This window comes from Parasteatoda tepidariorum, chromosome 4, assembly GCF_982258835.1.
Source record: "Parasteatoda tepidariorum strain Cologne lab strain chromosome 4, Ptep-v5.0, whole genome shotgun sequence".
NCBI classification, from domain to species: domain Eukaryota; kingdom Metazoa; phylum Arthropoda; class Arachnida; order Araneae; family Theridiidae; genus Parasteatoda; species Parasteatoda tepidariorum.
The window spans coordinates 49,411,511-49,429,506 of record NC_141758.1 but is presented as its reverse complement, the minus strand read 5'-3'; the positions used below and the strand labels follow the sequence as shown (position 1 = coordinate 49,429,506).

At 26.3% G+C, this 17,996-nt stretch overlaps 1 protein-coding gene across 2 annotated transcripts in view; it reads left to right on the top strand.

Moving 5' to 3' along the window:
* LOC107448206 (FMRFamide receptor) overlaps positions 1–17,996 on the top strand; it is a 98,248-nt gene that overhangs the window by 68,140 nt on the left and 12,112 nt on the right. The gene's annotated exons all lie outside the window — the stretch shown is intronic.

The following is a 17,996-nucleotide window of genomic DNA, read 5'->3' as shown; positions in this document are numbered from 1 at the left end:
ACCAATACTAATCTATTTCAGTACCGATAATTTGGAATTAAGTGTTTTTCGGCCCCTCGTAAGGGATATGTACCTGAGAAAAATCACTTAATAATGGTAAATTTTAACTGTCATGAATTGGCAGCTAGCAATAGCCAAGTGACGCTAAATACATCTTCTCTTTATAACAATAGTATGAATTACAAACAACAAGCTTTGCTTACTTCAATAAAGTAAAACCATTGGCCGAGATAGCCTAGTTGGTAGGGCACTAAGCCCATGTCCAAGAAGTCATGGGTTCGATACCCGCCAGCCAAAGACTCCCCGCGTAGTGAATGGTGACTGATGCACGTTAAATCTGTAGAGTCACAAAGTCCTCCACGAGTCACAAATCAAACCTCTTGCTGTACCGATCCAGGAGTTTCCTTATCTTCTGAATTGGTTCAAAATTACAAGGCTAGGGAGTTGAACATTAATTGTCGTAGGCCAAATATTGCGTCGGCTATTCAACGACGGATATAAAATAAGATAAAAATAACGTAAAACCACCGAAAATTACGACGTATAATATTAAATTTAAAAAAATTGCACTATTTTAGCTATATTAATTAAAACACGTGGTGAAAGAACCAGGTAAGTGGCATTTTCAGATCGGAGAAAGAAAATGTATTCTCAATTTATTAGAAAATGGGACTAATAATTCTTTGATTTATTTGATTAACCACTGCCTAATTTGAAATAAAAATCATGCAAGCTTACTAGAAACTAATATGGATTATTTATGGTAAGATGAAAGTGAAAACAGAAACAGTTCTTTTATATTAAACGTACCCATATTAAAGCAAACAATTATGTTTATGTTATTTTCCCTAATGCATTAATTACCCTAAATATGTCGTTCGCCAAGTTCTTCCATCAAGCTCTTTAATTATGTCGGTATATGGAATAATTGCGTTGTGTTTCTCAGTACTGATTTATTGATTCTTTTCTTTTTATTTTATTCTCCCCATGAGAAGAACGGGTATTCAGCTAGTAATTTTATAAATATGTTTTTTTTTCTTCTGTCCTCAACAAAATGATTATTTTAAGAATTTCAGAATTTTTTTTTATTAGCGTAAATGTTTCGATACATTGAAACTTCAAAGTATCACATTCTTAGAAGATCTCACATTTAAGTATTATTTCACCAGCTGTTTCTGTCACGACATACAGGGATTTAATAAAAACTCTACTAACGCTTGTCATTGTATATAAAAAGCAGTAAAATTCCAACATAGAAATCTTCTTAAAAAAAAGTAGAATTTCAAGGAACTCGTTTTTTTTCCATTTCAAAAAACCAAACCAAGCTTACGTTTAAGCCAAAAACAGTAGTGAAGCGGTGCAGCTCTATATCGAGCACCCTGACATATGTCATCATTTGTAGAATATCCCGTTCGCAAAATTTTCCATTCCTTCAAGAAACCATATACTTCTAGTCTTGAAAAAGGTTCAACCCTTAGATAGTTCATGAAATTTATCATTGTGTATATAAAAGTAAAAAGGGTGCTTTCCAGTTGGAGAGAAAATGGAATAGAGACTAAAAAAGTATGGAATACATCAGGGTCTGGAACTAAGAGATGTGATTCAACTTTTCTTTTCTGTCATTGATGTTGCCCTTGACTTGACAGTTAAGACAATGTTGTGCTTCAGTTGAGCTATTCTATGGGGCAGAGGGTGCTTGAGTGTCTCGTTCATTTCACCTATTTTCTGAAACAGTCTGTAATTGTCTTTCCGTTTTGGAAAAATCATCCATAACACTGTCTCTTTTTCTTTTAGTATATTATGAGAGGATCGGAAAGACGTGTTATCTTTTCTGCAACAGCAAAAAAATAAATAAATTCCTTCATTTTAAAAAATTCCATTTTTATGCAGTTTTTATTACAGTGCTTTCCTGTTTGAAACTAGAGTTTCTTCATTTAAGAAGGATATGATTTAGTCTACTGAAAATACATCAAGTATATACATATTATTTGAAACCTAAAATTCATGAGTTTAACAGGTAGGGGAGAGTCGGGTCGCCCCGCCCACTTAAGGAGTATTGCTTATATTTCTGAATAATATTGAGTAATAATCAATATTTTTGTACGTTTCTATTGTTTTATCATCTAATTAAATAATGCAAAGAGAATAAACCAAAAAAAAAGAATAGTTTAACTTAAAAAAATAGAAATTTAAAAAAACATGTTTTTCAGCTCTTTTCAAACTGTTTCGGGTAGCCCCGCCCAGTTACAAAAATTATGCTTCTTGACTATTTTTTCAGGTGTAAATGAAAATGACCAATGTATTGACAATAGATAAACCTCGTTTATCATTTTTATCACAAAATTATTTTATTTATTACATATTTATATACTTTTAGTGAAGTCTATCATTTAATAACAATCATTTTATAAGAACAATATTTGTTGTTAAAAATACATATAACATTCAAATTTGAAGCAATAAAATAATAATCTTTGCAATCGTACATTTATCGACGAAATAAAATTGGGCGGTGATGCCCGACATTCATGTGAGCGGGGCTACTCGAAATCCAATTTTTTTGTAAATTTGTAATTACTCGAACAATTTCTTGCATATAAACTTCTTTCTATGTGGAAATTAAACTTAAGACTACATACTTTAATGCTGTATGTATAAAAAAATTATTTTTTTAGTATTAAAATGAAGTTTAATCGAAAAATTCAACCAATTTTTCTTAATTTCATGACTACTGTATTCAACATATTTTCCAAATCATTGTTTACCATATTAAAAGCTGCATAAATACTTGAAACTTTGAAAATAATCTTTTTTTAATATAACAATTAATGTCGGATGGCCCATTGACTTGAAAAAATATTTTATACATATGAAATTGACATTTGGCGGGCGTACCCGCTGGGTGGGGCTACCCGACTCTCCCCTATACCAAAAATGCAAATCAAAATCTAATGTCTGCAAGATATATTATAATTTTTTGTCCTCTACTTACATCAAACGATTATTCTGAGTGTATTTTAATTTTATCTCTATTAAAATTGAGATTAAATGTCTAAAGATTAGACCATTAATTTATGCCTTGAAGTACATTATTAGTTTCTGTATTGTTTGGATATGCAACGTATATACAATACGTGTATCACACTTATATGATATGTTGTATATGATACATTATATGAGACATTTACACTTTTCAAAGCATTTACACATGACAAAAGCTCACGTTTCTTAGTAGACTACGAGCTCATGATTTTAGACTATGTAACTATGCAATTACATACATATCACAATTCCATGTATGATAATTAAACTTTTATTACATGTTACCAATATTTTACTAAGTAGATGAATATTTTATGTTTATTAAGTACCATTGTTCATAATAACTATCGTTTGTTGACAAATTTTGGGTTTATTTATTTATTATTATTATTTAGAGAAATTTGTTTGGATATTAAATGACTTATTAATTAGTTTCATCTCTTTCGGTCTTGTATCCAAGACAATAAAAACTTTTAAATTAGTTAGTTCATCATTTATTTTATGATTATTGTTTGTCTAATAAGTGGGTCATGAGTATAGGTTCATTTAATAGATAATAAATTCAAAATGCAATTGATATACTGCGTATTACTTATAATAAAATCGTAGTACTTATATTAAAACTGTTTTTTAAGCATATTATATCTATTTACGATCAAAATATTCATCTTTTAAATGTTTGAAAGCTAAATTTATTTGTTCTTTATCGCTTTATCTGGCAAAAAATATAAAAATCATGATACTAAAATTGTTAATACAGATATTTTAACTAACCATTATTTTGCAGAATTTACTAAAACCAAAATAATTTGGATCTAAAGCCAAAAGATTAGTTCTAATCTCAGATTATGCAGAACTATTATTCCCGAAAGGAGTTTTATGTTATAGTTTGCTTTGTGCGGCGTAGTTATTATAACGTAGTAATGGAAAGTTAATGAGTACTTCGGGGAAGGCTGTTTACGAAAATGAAGAAAGGTGAATAGAACTAGAATTTATTGCTAGCTTTATTCAAAGGAATAATAATTTTCTTTTAGGTCATCAGGAAAATTCTAAACGAGATACCGTACACACTTTATGTAGTCTCCTGAATTAATTAACTTCGATAAAAAAATTAAATCAGATAAAAATTGCTGAAAAACTAATCTTAACCAGTTAATGACTACGAGGCTTTATACATCATTTTTAAATGCTATAAATAAATTAAAATAATTTCTGACCTGAATTTATTTTTTCGTTTAATAAAATTAAGAGGTTCATAATTATTAAATATCATTATGAGTTTTAAACATTGGGGTATACTTTTAAAAAACACTGAAGAAGTTATTGCCTTCATTTTTTTTTCTATTTGAAATAGTTGAAAACATTATAAACTGAAAACATAATAAAATTTAATTGACGTGAAATAAATTAAGAAAGTTACTGAAAAATAATTGCCTGAAAATGTTTATTTCTTTTTCATGAAGTCTAAAAAAATTACTGAATGGAAAGATCCAAAGTAAAATTTTAAAAAAGCATTAAACAAATAAAAAATAAATTGAAAAGCATTAATGTATCTGAAATTTCATGAGAAAGCTGAATAAAATTAAAGAGCTAAAAAAATATAATTTTATTCACGATACAGTTGATACATATTTTTTATCTGAAATTTTATTTGCAATTTATGCACAATCACACTTCCATGTTGATTGAATAAATATATTTTCTTCATTATCATAGTTATTATAATTTCAGAAAAGCAGCCTAAAACGTAAGAATCATATGAATAAAGCTTATGAATAACCATATGAATAAAACTTATTAGTTAAATAATAAAATAAACATACAATTAAGTTCTCCATAAATAGACTGAATAAAAATCAATTAGTATAAAAAAAATATATTATTAATAACGATATAATTTATATATTTTTATCTGAAATTTAATTTATTATTTATGCATAAATGCACTTACATATGTATTGAATAAGTATATTCTTTTCATTATCAATCACATTCTAATTTTACATCAATCACATTTTAATTTTGCCTATATCCTAAGCTTATCTGAGCAGCCGCTAAAAAAACCTTTGCTTGAATTAAATAAGTTTTCTAGACAAATGAATAAAATTAATTTGTTAGTTAATTGAATTAACTAAAATTAAATTGACTATCAATTAGTTGAATAGAATTAATTAGTTAAGAAGAAGTATGTTATTAATAAAGATATAATCTATATATTTTTATCTGAAATTGTATTTACTATTTATGCCCAATTGTACTTGCAGGTATTTTGAATAAATATATTTTCTACTTTATCAGTGATATTCTAATTTTAAATAAGTAGCCGATAGTCTGAGCTTATAACAGCAGCCGGGCGCAAAGACCTATTTTTTAGTCAAACAAGTTTCCTATACATATGCATACAATTAATTAGTTAGATAATTAAATAATTATATATATATATATATATATATATATATATATATATATATATATATATATATATATATATATATATATATATATATATATATATATATATATATATATATATATATATATATATATATATATATATATATATATATATATATATATATATATATATATATATATATATATATATATATATATATATATATATATATATATATATATATATATATATATATATATATATATATATATATATATATATATATATATATATATATATATATATATATATATGTATATATATATATATATATATATATATATATATATATATATATATATATATAGAGAGAGAGAGAGAGAGAGAGAGAGAGAGTCATTATCAATGATATTCTAATTTTATATAACTGCCTGTAACCTCTTATATGAGGAGCGCTCGGAACAAAGCTTTTTCTTGAGTTAAAAAGTTTCTTGACATATGAATAAATTTAATCAGTTAAATAATATATTAACTGAAAAATAAATTATGTGAATAAAATTAACAAGTTAAAAAATGTGCTATAGATATAGTTTATCTGAAAAAATATAGTTTTATCTGAAATTTTATTTTCTATTTATGCTCAAACGTGCTTACATATATATGAAGTAAATATATTTTTTTCTTTATCAATGATATTATAATTTTATATAAGCACTCGTCAGAAAACTTTTCTTGAGTTAAATAAGTTTTCTAGATATATAAGCAACTCAATCATTTTATAGATTAGTAGAATCAATGCACCATATTCTGATTTAATAAATAACTGCGCGATTTTGTTTATGGATATATGTTTAGATATGATGTTATGTTAGTACTTATCTTAACTAAGACTCTCCTAACTATCTTAGTTAAGTGTTCCTCGAAAAGCAATTCTTTTGTCTTTTCCCTTGAGAGGATCCGTTGTTGGAAGCCATTGATTTATTATGATTTCCAAGCATCTAACTTTGAGTGGTGGTTCATCTTACTTCGATATAAATTTTTGTGAATTAGGTTATATGAATAGGTTATATATTTTTTGCAATGTTCAAGTAAATTAGGTTATATTTTCTTGCAATATTCAAGTCGATAAAAATTTGTCTTTATGGTCACATATTTTCCAATTTTATTTTAAATAATTTGAGAAATATTTTAGTCTCCTAGAGATGGTTGAAAATATTTTTTTTTCGGGGTCGGAAATGCAAGTTTTACATTTTTTATAGTATAAATAGCAATAAACCTTAGTTAAGTTAAAAACAGTAAGAGTTTACAGTGAGGAAAAAAAGTATGATCGAACTTATCAGAGTATGGTAAAATTTACCATGGATTAAATATGGAAAAATTTATCATGTATCTGGCAATAGAGAAACGCCAAAAAACCTATTAAATTTTTAAAGAAGCTCTTTTGTAATAAATTCGGTAAAATTCGCAATAAGATATGGTCTTATTATATGCGATAAAATTTGGTAATTTAGATACTTAGGAGTATGGCCATGGCCAAAAAACCAATTATTCTTTTAATTTACTTTTCAGTTTTGTATTTTTTATTAAATGTGTGGTAGTAAAGACTACAATGTTGAAAACCAGGTTTTCCGGAAAACCGTTAACATATGAACGGAAAAATTATAAAATGAATGCTTTAAATACCGTTTATTTTTTATTAACCACAATTATGTTTTTTTTTACCATAAATGTCATTACCAAACAGTATGGCAAGTTTGCCAGAATTTCTTTCTCCTCGTAATATACAAAGTAAGAGCAAAAAATTTTGAGGAGAGCTAAATTACATTTCATTCACCGGTTTTCTTTATAATATTTTTTACTTAAGGTTTTTGAACTTGAAAACTAAAATTTGTCTTGCTAGGAGGCTTCGCTCCCTGCTCGCCAACCCCCGGAACTGCTTTCGCAGTTCATTTCGGATTGCTTCGCAATCCGATGCTCGCTTTGCTCGCTCATTGAATACGTTCTTAATGTCTAGCTTTTGTATACTCTTTTAAACACTGAAGTTCCGAAAACTTTTCACTGTAGAAAATTCTATACCTGTGCATTTCAATATTAATTTGAAATTGCAAACAGTTCACATATTTCAGTTGTTGAGAAAAGTAACTGTTGTAAGTTTTGTTCTAAAGTCTTTCACACCAGAGGGCTAAAACCATGTGTTGTAAAACAATATGAAATAGTACTGAACGCCGCATGTAAAGCATCGGCTTCGATGAAGATAATTTTGTGAGAATTTTTTTGTTAATTCAGTGAGAATTCACCCGATTAGCCATATGATGCTCACTACGTGCTCTTGCGCGCGGAAGCCTTTCAATTAAAGCGTATTAGAGTTTTTTTATAATATAGATTGGCCATATGATGCTCACTACGTGCTCTTGCGCGCCGAAGCAAATCAATTAAAAATGAAAACTGTTGTCAACGCGAGAAAAGAAATATCATCGGTTTTATTGATACATACGTATTAGCGTTTTATATAATGTAGATTATTTATGTTTCAGCATGAAAAAAAATGTTTTTTAACTTTTAAAAAGACGAAATTAAACTTCGTTTATAACATACTGTAAGACTTAAATATTTTTAAATGTGGCTCAAAAAGTTTTTTTTTTAAAAATATGTGACCAAGGTGACAATTTTGTATCCAATGGATCTTTACCGGAATTTTAATTCCGAAAAAATAATTTCATGCTGCACCTGATTGTAAAACAATATATTGTTTTGTGTAGAATGTAGGCTTAAACATAAAAAAATGTAATAGATAATTTTTTTAATTACATTAATTAAAAAATCATCTTAATTAAGAAACCTAAAAGCTTACAATATTCTAGTAATATAGAAATAATATTTAGAAGTGATAAATAGATTTAAATCACAAAGATATCCTTTATATTATTCTTTTAATGATAAGTTTGTAGAAACTATGTAATTCTAATTTTCAATTTTCACTTTTTAATTTGATTTAACTAAATAAATTAATACATGCGTAATTATGCAGATGGTAGCAAGATTTTTTTAAACTATTTAAAAAATAAAGGGTAATCATTGATCATTCCGTTTTCACCGTTTATACTTCGCGAATTTTTATTTTTCTGAACTAGAAATATTTGCAATTTTAATATTCTGGGACAACTTTGAATTAAAAAAAATAACGTTTACAATGAAGTACATTGAGTCCATTTTTAAAAATATACTTTAAAATTTTATTACACAGTACTTGGATATTGTAGATACGTTGTTATTACTTTCTACCCAAGCAATTTCTTTTCATAAACTATCACACTTATATGACGGAAGAATATATATGTATATTTCATGTACTTTCAAGTATACTTTTCAGAAATAGTTTAATATAATTTTACGCCCTTATTCATTCAAAATTCGGGAAAGTTCTACATATTTCATTGAACTTTTCAAAAAGATTACAATGAATCTTAAGATCACACTGAACTCGCAAATTACATCCCTAGCTTTTAGCAGACTCATTTTTTTTTTCTATTGTATTATAAATTTTGACGTAAATTTTAAAAAAAATGTGTGTACTTAATTTAAAGAACACATGGTAATTAGAATAAATTTATGTACACAAGATGAATATTAATATATTTTAAGATAATTTGAATTCGTCTTTTAAGGCTTCATCATTCCTTATCTAATTTTATTCGAATTGGATATCGTTAAATATTTATATTTTTCGTAATTTTCAAAATCTTAGAGTAAGAATACTGATAAGAAACATTTAAATTTTTGAAACCAATAATTTGTGAAAAATTTATGATCTTATTTATAAATTTTCAGGATAAGTGGAATAATATAATAAATAACACTATATGAAAGCTGTTGATTAAAAATTGTAGCTGAGTTTTTCTAATGAGTCCGGGGATAATATTTTTATTTTATTGCAAACATTGAGAGAAATTTAAAATCTTATAAGCACAGGAGACAAATAATAGTCTAGTAAAATTCTTTTATTTCAAAAATTCATTTATATTATTTCATTAAAACTCATTTATTTATAATTTATTTTAAATCATTCAGTATTAATTCATTCACTATTATTTTATTCAAAATCCATCTACATTTTTATATGATTATTCTATATCATTTGCTTAAATTCATTACTTTTTTTTATATTTCATTATTCAAAATTCATTTCATTATTTATTAATATGGATTTTCATAGATTTTGTTTTGATATATTTAGTTATAAAATTTCTGTTTTTAATTTTCATTTCACATTGAAAAATAAATTCCTATAAAATTATCGTACTGTATGGTAAGAACATTTCTGGTAAAAAAATATAATTCTGCTTTTAAGACCAAAATACATGGTTTTTAAACCATTCGTCTGGAAATTTTTTCGTTCACATGGTAATGGTTTACAAGAAAATATCTCTTTTTTTTTTAAAAAAAAAGCAATTTTCCTATTACTACACATTTAATAAAAAATCCAAAGCTGAAAAGTAAATCGAGTAGAAGAGTTAATATGCTAAGCTCTAAGTATCATCATAACATTTTAGCAGATTTAGTAAATGCTATTGCATATTATAAAAGCATATTTTATTGTTATCCTAACCTAATTATACCTAATTATATTATCTAAAATTTAAATATTATTTAATGTCTTAAATTGATTTTTTTAACTTTGATAACGCTTTAACTTCATCGGAATAATATTTTGCCATCATGAAAAACATTTTCAATTTTTATCCTTAAATCACTTAATATTCAATAAGAAACAGATATTAAAAATTATGCCGATAAACAGAAAACGCTTACTTTCTTATTTCTGAAAGACATTTGATCGTAATTAAAGAAACCTAACAATTAAAACTTTCATTCAAACCATTTTCCTGGGGATGTAGAAGTCTTTTTGTCTCAAAAAATACATTTACTAATACTCCATTTAATTAAGGATACTTTTTTAGTTATTACGAAGTTTTGAAATTGTATGCATTTTGTGTGATTTTAAATTTAAAAAAATATTGTTATATTAATTAAGCAAATTCTCTTTTGACTTGTATCAAAACAAAAAAAAGGGAAAAATCTTTTCACCAAATGCGATTTTTTTACAATTAATTATCTTTTGCAGAAATAAAATCCATGACGTTTATTGTATTTAACAATTAAATGAAATAAACTTAATTTTATTTAAAGGAGACAACAATGAAAAATAAAATAAGCTAATTAACTTCGTACGTTTTAAAGAGCTTGCTATTATAAAAATTCATTTATCTATAAATGTTGTTTAATCTGAATTGAGATGTTCAAGCTCCAAATATTTTTTATCATGATTAAATGAATAAATATTTTTATTAATTTTTATTGAAAATATATTGCAAATTTAAAAATAATACTAAAAAATTCTAGTAAATACTTTTGATTTGAATAAATTTGATTTTAAATTGTACTAAACCAGACTGTCAAAATTTCCGGATCAAATTACAGTATAAAGTTGCATTTTGGGTGCATCATCAGTAAAATCCCTTTTATCGTAAAATATTGTATCGTACTTTTTACAGCAAAACATAAATTTCAATTTTTACAATAAAATTTATTTAATTTAATGGGATTCTGTAGTTTTATAGTGATTATTACTGTAAAAGTTGCGTTACAGCAAATTTTCTGTTCCTTAACATGTTTCGGTAAAAATGGATTTTACGGTAAAATGTGCCGGCATCCTGAGTGCCAATACGTTTTACTGAAATCTGAATCGAAAATTTTTACTGCGCCTTTTACATAATATTATTGCTTTCTTATTCACTTTTATATTTTAATAAAAGCAATTTAGTTATTAAATTCGCCATTTTATCGGACATTTTCGTTTTGTATTACTTTTGTTTGAAAGAGTTTCACAGGTAAGTTAGTCGATAATAAAAACCTGCATTTGGAAGTTTCCAATTTAATTAATTTTTTTCTTCGTTACTTTGCGTGCAAAGGAATAAAGTAAGCTCTACGAAAAGCGTTATGACCGATTTATGAAGATTTGCAGAAGAATAGAAAAATTTATAGAGCCTGCCAATAAATTTCATATTTATCATTGAGTAAAATATATCTCGCTTATTTATATTGAAAATAACACACATTTACAGGTGTTATCGTCTATGCATGCGAATAAATTCGTAGAATTTTTTTCTATCAAATATTATGTTTTATGTGTTTTGATTTGTATCATTTATCTTCATCATTATATTGTATCACTCATTTGTATCAATTCAAAGTATGCAAAATAATGCTAATAAAATGCATCTTAAATAATGTTTAGAAAATCAATGAAGTGTAGAACATAAGAACAGTTTTTATTTTTTAAATGAGGTAAAATTTTAATAAACATGATTTGATTTATAAAAAAATAGGTGATAAGATATAATACTGTGTTTTCTAAAAAGTCGCAGTGATTTTTTTTCCAAAATTAAACAAAGCCACATTTATTTTTCTCGGATTAAATAAAGCAACATTGACTTTTGTAACATTGACCTGGATGCAATGAAAACCAATGAAAACCAATTTTATTAGATAAGAATGCAAAAATGCCCTTTATACACGGAGAAAAAAAATCTGGTTAAATTACCCTACTTTCTGGTAATGACATTTCCGGTAAAGAGAAAATAATTCCGGTTATTAAACCAAAATATACAGTACTTTTTCCATTCCTTTTATAGTTTTACGCTCATATGGTAACGACTTAGCGGAAATTCTGGTTTTTGAAATTATAGTTTTTATAACTACAGATTTAGTGAAAAAATCTAACAAATTCAATCGAATTAATGTCTCTTTTTCTATGATCTAGGTATCTTGATAAAATTACCACATTTACCGAATTTTCCTACACAATTAAACACTATATTCTATCGTTATTTTTACCAAAATCATTTTCAAAGCATTTCGGTAAAAGTTAAATTTTACCATATTCTGTTAGCTTTACCCATACTTTTTTCTAAGTACTTCATGATGCATAACTTAGAACATCCCTTTTTATAAAATTTGAAGAATTAGTAGACACGTACTTGAATATCCATATATATATATATATATATATATATATATATATATATATATATATATATATATATATATATATATATATATATATATATATATATATATATATATATATATATATATATATATATATATATATATATATATATATATATATATATATATATATATATATATATATATATATCAGATTTTACTAAAGTTTTTTTTGAAAAGAAAAGCCTATTTAGAGCATCAAAAAATAGTTTTTGATTTATATTTTATAGAAACTGCACTGTAAGAAATTCTGGATCAAATTACAGTAAAAAATACTGATACACAAGCTGATGGTACTTTTTACCAAAAAATCCATTTTCACTGGAACATGCTACGGAATAAAATATCTGATATATCTAAATTTTCTAAATTTTCTGAAACCTTCTAATTAAGTAAATATTACTGTAAGTATTACGGTATATATTTTACAGTTAAAAGGAATTTCACGGATTTACGGTATTTTATACCGCTATTTGATACAAACTTTTTTACAGTGAGTGACTTATTTAGATTTTAAATTGAGATATATAGACTATCATAGCATGAAAATTATCAATTTATTTAGTAAATTAAACCAATAAGTGACAGTATATGAGAATGAATCACACAATAACTTTACTTAAATCTAAAAACAAATATCTAAAAATAGAAATTGTACATTATGTCTTAATTCAGATTTAATTTCACGATATTTTTTTATTAACTAATTTTGTTAAAGTTCAAAATTCTCTTAAGTATTATTTTATTAGCCTAGAGGAACAATATATTTAAGAAATTACAATAATTTTTCCCTAAAAGCAAATTATGTGTTATATCTCGAATAATTAAAATTAAAAGTATCATTTAAAAGTAAACTTTATCTTCCTTAAGAATCACTCGACAGGATTTTCAAACCAACAACAATTTCTAATTGCGGTAAAAACTTAACAGACATATCTAAACTCTCACCTATTTACAGAAACGTTACTAAGTTGTCTCTCATCTAATTAATTCCGAAGAAAGTTTAGTTCGATTTTAGAATAACCTTATGTCGATACGATTATCTCTATTTAGAATAGCAGATTGCATAATGAGCATTTAATACCCTCGGTGAGATATGAGAATCCTCCGAAGAGATTCGACCGAAAATTTTCGGACGAGGTTAATTATAGAATCAAAATGAAGATACTTAAGGAGAAATCGAGAACCTATGTTAGGTGATTACGGGAATTACATGAGATTTTAGAAACGCATCTTTGATTAATTCTTCATAAGAGTTGTGGCATGTTTAGAGTAGAATGAGATGCAATTCAAGCTATCAGATTATGGAAATAGGTAATGTATTCAGTAAGTAAAGGAAATATGTCAGTGTTGATAAGGATAAATTTAATTTCTTAAAAAAAATTGATAAATACTTTTAATTTGCTATAAATATTTTGAAAGATGCTTTTAAGTCATATTTAGGAAATATTTGCTCCAAAAAACTATAAATGATATTAACATATGAATATATAAGAAATAAAATATAACTTTGAACTGATAGTTTAAAAGAATAAAGTACTGAAAGTATGGAAAAAAGTACTGACATTATAGTTAAGTTAAATAAATATTAAGAATCTTGAATGAGTCCATGTTTCTCTGCTTTAGTATTTTTATCGTACTTTTTTCAAGAATGATTATACACTGTTCGAAATTTTTTTGAGAAAATTGACTTAATAGTAATTTACTTAATTGTTTCTAAATTCTAAAACTTAGTTTCTTGTAGTGGGTACTTATTAAAGGCGACAGGGCTAATCTGTCAGTCTCATGACCGACACAACTGGGTTTCGAGTTCCAACATCGACGCCACAGTATTTTCTCCTTTAACTCATGATGAATTTCCAGTGTCCTGCACTGTCCATTGTCCATTATCGAGCGAAAAGCCTTGCTCCTATATTCAGTTACATTTCTTTTTTTACGGTTTTGAAACCGTTTCAAAACCGTAAAAGTAAAAATTGTCCGCACAAAATTATGGTAAAATAACCGGTAAATGATCTTTACTGGTTATTTTACCATAATTTTAGAATTAAAACTCTAACAGTGAATGTAGAGACAGCCTTCTTGCCTATATTTTTACTTATGCGCTACTGCCTAAGGGAACGACCGAAAGTCTGGACTCCTTAATGTTAATTTCACTTTTTGTATATTTTGCTGTATCTCCGGAAATAATTAAGTGAATCAAAATAATTTTATGTATGATCATAAAATGTACTTACCCAAAGATAATTAAATCCACGCAAAATTAATTCCTTGTGATTATTCCTTAATTTTATAAATCAGTTTAATGAAAAGATAAATTAAAATTGAAGAAAAACAAATTTTCACAGTATTTTATCTATTTAGGTTTAAATGGCAAAATCCAAAATGTGATGGAAATCAATCGATTAGTGGCTGAATAATAAAAATGCAGGAATGTGTCTTGTTTTAGGTGCAAATCGTGACAACAGTAAAGGGCCAGGACTTTTAACTGCTTAAACTACTGAACTGTATTTCCCAGATTGAGACTACCCTCTTCATTTTAAGAGTCAAGAATTCGAATAAGTCAAAATAAAAGTATGCGTATTCAGTGAAAGTATTTTATTGAGCATGATTTCTTAGCTCAAAATATAGTCTTCGCTAATTAGTTAAAAATTAAAAAGTTAGACTGTCGATCTAATTATATCGAATTTTAATGCATAAAAATTCCGATCATTACTTCAAAAATTATTATTGGTATTTTTTCTTTTGTTATTTTGAGCACTGTTATTGTCTTTATCCTTATGAATTTAATATAGCTCAATCTATAGTTAAGAAAACGAAAAACATAGTTTCGTTTATTTTATATAAGCATATTTTCTGTATTTTTTATTAAAAAAAATTTAAAAGGAACTAATACTTATATAATATACTTTTGGTTATCGAAATCCCTTCAAATCTATTCAATTTGCAACAAATGGGCACTCAACTATAGGGTTAAAATAAAATGATTTTGAAAGAGAATTAAAATATTCTTACAATTTAACATGGTATTCAAAAACATTTGATCCGTTTTTCTTCGCTTAAATAGCTAGAACTAAATAATATATATTAATTATATTGAGTCTTTATAAGTAAAAAAACTAATCATTGGATAATAACTAATCTAGATACTTTCCTTTTTATTTTTTTACTATACTTATCACTATTCTTACAAAATTAATGTTACTCAGTTAATAATTGCACTTTTGTAATTTTAAAACTCATTCAAACGCACTTATTTTGATATTTTTTATTAAAAATACTTTAAAAGAACTAACACTATTTTTAATATACTGGTGGCTATCAAAGTTCCTTTAGACCTATTGAATTTACATTAAAAAGTAAAATTTAAAAGTCGACTATAAGATCAAAATAAAGTGATTTTGCAGGAGTACTAAAATACTTCTCTTTTTAATTCAATATAGTATTTAAATGCATTTGATGCATTTTTATTCGCTTAAGTGGCTCAAAATGTATTTTTAAGCAGTAAATGGAATTAGATAAAATACAATAAAAACTCTATTGACCATAAAAATTCATTACTGTTTTATGACCTACAACGATTTCATTGAAAATTCTTTAAGAGCACTTTAATACGCCTCACATATAGAAAAATGAATTTTTCATTTCCTGTCCTAAACGCAGCGTGGAAATAAGTACTGCTGAGTCCTATGAATGGCTTTTAAGGAGGCTTTATGTCTAAAAATATTTTTCTCAAGAGGATCTAAAAAGTAAATTAAAGAAAATAATTTATTTTTATTTAAACTTAATATGACAGGTAATAGGCAATTCTTTTTAAAAAAAATATTATTTAACTAAGCATTAAACTTTTTTTTTAAATAGAATTAGTAAATTCTTTAACTCTTGATGCAGAATTTTTATTAAACAAATTTTTCAAACTTTTTTCATTATTTGGTATTATTTAAGAACAAAATAAGTGAAAAATTTATTGTAATGAAAGACAGCATAAAACGTGGTGTCTTTTTCTGCGTTTATGGTAAAATCTTCATGAAAAGGCTCGTATACAATTTGCACTTATTTTCATTAATTTATGTCTAAGGGAAACTAAGTGTCGTCGGCCTTCTGAGCCCAAGTCTGCGGGTTCGATCCCCGGCCCAGAATCCGGATTTTCAGGATGCAGAAAATTCTCACCGGCCATGTCGTATGATTATGCGGCATGTAAAATATCCCTGGAGTGCCTTATTGGCTATTGGCATTTCCGGCAAAATAGTCTCGATGCTGCCATCTAGTGTGGCAGAAACTAGACGTCCAAATTAAAATGACCAATGGTATATCACCCATTGTGGTGGTCCTGAAAGAGTGGATACCACTTCTGGAGAACGCACTAGCTCTGCTCATCGGCAAGACTGATTGTGCAGCTCATTGGAAATAAAAGAAAATATCTAAGTGAAACAGTTATTCATCACTGAAATTTATTTAATTTACTAAATCAATTATCGATATATCTTGTAATATATAGGGAAAAAAATCATATTATTATTATATGTCTTAGTAAAAATATAATTTCAAATGTCTAACAGATATTTTTGCAACTATTAGACTACTTTTTAAAATTAAAAAAATGCATTTTACTTGTACTTTCAGCGTCAGAAAAAAAATACATAAAAAGAGCCCTGGCTTTCAATCTGCGTCAAAAAATTTATACCTAAATTACGATAGTTCTTTTCTGATTTTGGCTTGGATTTTTTCTTTTCTTCCTTTTAAATCAGACTTCTTGAAAGATTTTTTCATTATTATTTTTTCTTTTGTGAAAAAGTGACACCTGCAACCATATAAGTTTCACGTAGGTTTTACAAGTGTTCCTCGTGAGATTTCTTTCTTCACTATAGAAAATGACATGTGTCGCACATGTCAAAAGATTTCAAAAAGAGGTACTTACATTCAGAAAGGTTCTGACAGCAGGCATATATTTCTGTAGGTCACATGACCATCAAAAGATGCAGAAATAGTATATTTTGCATTTCTTTCTCAGATTATACTGAAGACAAAAATATGCTGCTAACAAAATTTTACATTAACAGAAATGTGTGCAATTAAGCTGTGTTTTGTTACTTCGACTTATTTTAGTGAAATAAGAGCATGTCTAAGTAATTTTATTTCATGCGTATATAATATATGTACTATTTGCTTACGCAGAGAAATAAATTTCTGGTAAAATCAGAGTAGTGTATGGTGATGACATTTCTGGTAAAAAAAATATTCCAGTAATAAAAAGCATAATCTATTGTCACCATTTAATACAGGGGGATTCTTCGGCCTGCTTTATTCAAACTCCCGTTCTCATGTACACGAGTCCAATGCCCTACTAAGCTGGCTATCCCGGACCTGAACTATTTTTTCTATTTTTATTTTTATTTTTACAACCATAGTTGAACAGCCGTCCAAATTTTTTTCAGTTTACGACTACTAATGTTCAACCTCGCAGCTTTGCAATTTTCAATCCAAGCTCCAGAAA